Raw genomic sequence first — 4,341 nt, 5'->3', positions numbered from 1 at the left:
CCTGGGGGCACAGAGCCACTCTGCTTCAGGTCACCCCGAGTCAGCAGCAGAGCCAGGGAGAGAACCCAGGAGTCCTGGCTCCCAGCCCCCCCCTGCTCTATCCCACCAGCCCCCACTCCCCTCCCAGAGCTGGGGAGAGAACCCAGGAGTCCTGGCTCCCAGCCCCCCCCCTGCTCTATCCCACCAGCCCCACTCCTCCCAGAGCCGGGAGAGAACCCAGGAGTCCTGGCTCCCAGCCCCCTGCTCTATCCCACCAGCCCCACTCCTCCCAGAGCCGGGAGAGAACCCAGGAGTCCTGGCTCCCAGCCCCCTGCTCTATCCCACCAGCCCCACTCCTCCCAGAGCTGGGGAGAGAACCCAGGAGTCCTCGCTCCCAGACCCCCCCTGCTCTATCCCACCAGCCCCCACTCCCCTCCCAGAGCTGGGAGAGAACCCAGGAGTCCTGGCTCCCAGCCCCCTGCTCTATCCCACCAGCCCCACTCCTCCCAGAGCCGGGAGAGAACCCAGGAGTCCTGGCTCCCAGCTCCCCCTGCTCGAACCACCAGCCCCCACACCCCTACCAGAGGCAGGGAGAGAACCCAGGAGACCTGGCTCGCAGCCCCTGCTCTATCCCACCAGCCCCACTCCTCCCAGAGCTGGGGAGAGAACCCAGGAGTCCTGGCTCCCAGCTCCCTCTGCTCTAACCACCAGCCCCCCCGCCCCTCCCAGAGTCAGGGAGAGAACCCAGGAGTCCTGGCTCCCAGCGCCCCCTGCTCTAACCACCAGCCCCCACGCCCCGCCCAGAGGCCGGGAGAGAACCCCGGAGTCCGGGCTCCCAGCCCCCCCCTGCTCTAACCACCAGCCCCCACTCCCCTCCCAGAGCTGGGGAGAGAACCCAGGAGTCCTGGCTCCCAGACCCCCCCGCTCTAAGCCACTAGACTCTGCGCTCCTCCCAGAGCCAAGCATAGAACCCAGGAGTCCCGTGTTGACTAATATATGCTGGGTCACATATAAATAGAAATCATATTAACAACACGCGTGATCCACACCATCTATACCTTAGCATGCATCAAGCACCAGTTACGGGTTTAAGCACAAATACTGGCCCAGCGACAGCCTAACCTGGCCCATCCCGTAACCCCGATCACTTCTGCTCAGTGTCCCCCAACAGCCTGCACTGCTGAAGCCCTCGGTGGCTTGTCGACAGGAAACGGTCAGTGTCAGTGTTTCCTCCTAGCAGCACGAAGGGCGTCCCCCACCCAGACCTCCTGGCTGGCACAGAGCTGGGGGGCTCTCAGTGCCCCCCGGGCCTGCACTGCGCGTGCTCAGAACAAGGAAAGGGGGATGGGCACCACGGGCCCAAACACGGTGCCCCCAGGCTCAGGTGACGTGCAGGGGCCAGTAGGGGGCTCCGGGTTGTAATTGGGGGTGACACCTCCTGCACGAGGTGAACAGGACATCGCTGCCCGGGCCGGCTCCTTGGAGAGTGGTGCCGTGCGGGGCCTTGCTCCCAGGCCGTGTGTCTAAACCGAGCGCCACCGTGAGACTCTCTCCCAACGAACCAAGCGTGCTCCAGCGACACCCGACTCCGAGCCGCCCCGGCCCACTGCCTCGGCCCTGCCCCACAACCGGGCTGTTCCCAGCGCGGCACAAGGCCAAGACTCTCGGCAGGGAGGAGGGGCCTTGACTCCAGGGGCAGGAGCTCAGGCCTCTTCATGGGGATCCCCCTGGGCCCCAAAGCCATGGGTGATTGATTGCCTGCCAGCCAGCCAATGGGGGCCCCCCAGGCTTGAGGAACGTCTCCAGTGCTTTTATAGCAAACCATATACAGACACCATCACTGTCACTGGGGATTAAACTCCGGATGTTCCGCACCAAACGTACAAACCTCTGTTACCTGCATTACTGACTCTCTTTAGCTGTGAGAAAGCAGCAAATTGTATGTTCTGCAGCTAGGCAGTAGGGGGAGTCATGAGCATAGAAAAAAAGCCAGGGTTTTACATGTAAGTTCTTTTCACCAAGGAATGTGAGCAGCATCAGCAGAACATGGTAGTGGATCGGTTGTTAGGCTGTCTTCTGGCACCCTTAAAACATGCCAGTACATTTCAAAACTCATAAGGTCTCCACAATCCCTAGACTTCCAATTTCAAAATAGTGGGCAGCATCTGACCTACCACTCTTCTGCTTTCATCATCACATGCTTCCAATTTTAAATTAGCCCAGATCTATGCAATCAAACACAGCAGCAAAGTATTACTTCATACATGCCACCATAGGAAGGAATCACTGCAGTGTCTCTGAAGTCCTTTATAAAGTTCCACGCAGGGGCAGCTCCAGGCACCAGCACGCCAAGCGCTCTGCCGGTCGCCATGAGGGCGGCAGGCAGGTTGCCTTTGGCAGCATGCCTGCAGAGGGTCCGCTGGTCCCACGGCTTCGGCGGACCTCCCGCAAGCGTGCCGCCGAATGCGTAGGACCGGGGAGCTCCTGCAGGCAAGCCGCCGAAGGCAGTCTGCCCGCCGTGCTTGGGGCGGCAAAATACCTAGAGCTGCCCCTGGTTCCCAGAGACTCATTCTGGTGTGGCTCCTAACATCCAGAATGATCACAGGAAGAGGATGCTCTTCCAGTTTCAACTGTTGTCCCTTGGTGAGACTGTCATTTCATAAGAACAGAAGAATGACCATATTGGGTCAGACCAAAGGTCCATCCAGCCCAGTGTCCTGTCTGCCGACAGTGGCCAGTGCCAGTGCTTCAGAAGGAATGAACAGACCAGGGAATCATCAAGTGATCCATCCCCTGTCGCCCATTCCCAGCTTCTGGCAAACAGAGGCTAGGGACACCATCCCTGCCCATCCTGACTAATAGCCATTGATGGACCTGTCCTCCATGAATTTATCCAGTTCTTTTTTGAACCCTGTTATAGTTTTGGCCTTCACAACATCCTCTGGCAAGAAGTTCCACAGGTTGGCTGTGCGTTGGGTGAAGAAATACTGCCTTTGGTTTGTTTTAAACCTGCTGCCTATTAATTTCATTTCGTGAGCCCTAGTAGTTGTGTTATGAGAAGGTTCCAACAGATCTTTTTTTGAGATGGGGCGACCACATCTGCACTAGGGATGTAAATATTGGTCTAAAAAGTTAACTGGTTAAACAATTAAAATTATATCGTTTAACCAGTTAACCGAGGTGACTCCCAGCTGGCTGGCCACCGGGGTTAACGGTTAAGAGCCAATTAGCAGTAAGCCTAATGCTTACAGTTAACCATTTGTCCGTGTGGGGGAGTCAGGGTCCCGCACCCCCAGCGTCCTGCGATTCACCAGGACTCTCAGCCAGCCAGTAAAGCAGAAGGTTTATTTAGACGACAGGAACACAGTCCAACACCGGTCTTGCAGGCACCGATAACAGGATCCCCCCTGCTAGGTCCATCTTGGGGCCCCACAGCCCCCCTCGGGGATCAGAGCCCTCTCTCTCTGCTTCCCCTCTATCCCCAGCCAACTCCAGTCTGCCCAACCCCCTCCGGCCCCTCCTCTCTGCTCCGCTTCTTTCCCGGGCCAGGAGGTCACCTGACCCCTTTGTCTCCAACACCTTTAGTTGCACCTTTGCAGGGGAGAGGCCCAGGCCATCCATTGCTAGGAGACAGAGTGTCAGGCAGTGGGCTGCGCTGTCCTTTTGCTTTGCTAGATACTTAAGAACTGCACCCAGCATTCCCAGCCCCCAGTACGAACAGTCCCACTTCCTCACACCATTTAACTGTTTACATCTCTAATCTGCACGCAGTATTCAAGATGTGGGCGTAGCAGGGATTTTATATGAAAGCCATATATTTTCTGTCTCATCTCTCCCTTTCTTAACGATTCCCAAGTTTCTGTTCACTTATTCTGACTGCTGCTGCACAATGAGTGGATGTTTTCAGAGAACTATCCACACTGACTCCAAGATGTTTCTTGAGTGGTAAGAGCTAGTTTAGACCCCATCATTTTATATGTAGAGTTGGGATGATGTTTTCCGATGTGCATCACTTTGCATTTATCAACACTGAATTTCATCTGCCATTCTGCTGCCCAGACACCTGGTTTTGTGAGATCCCTCTGTAGCTCTTCACAGTCTGCCTGGGACTTAATTATTGTGAATAATTTTGTATCGTCTGCAAATTTTGGCACCTCACAGTTTATCCCTTTTTCCAGATCATTTAAGGGGAGGGTGTCAGCCATGGGACCACCCCCCGCCCCCGCACAGCCCCACCCCCAGTGCGACTCCAAGCGCTGGCAGCAGTAGGCTCTTATCCCCAAGCAGCAGAGCCCAACAGTACATAGATGCTCCAAGGAGTGACCCCCCAGAGCTCAGGGACACAGAGGGAGAGGCTCAGGC

This window comes from Mauremys reevesii, linkage group 2 (assembly GCF_016161935.1).
Source record: "Mauremys reevesii isolate NIE-2019 linkage group 2, ASM1616193v1, whole genome shotgun sequence".
NCBI lineage: Eukaryota > Metazoa > Chordata > Testudines > Geoemydidae > Mauremys > Mauremys reevesii.
The sequence above is the reverse complement of the archived record's forward strand: the minus strand, read 5'-3'. Positions refer to the sequence as shown.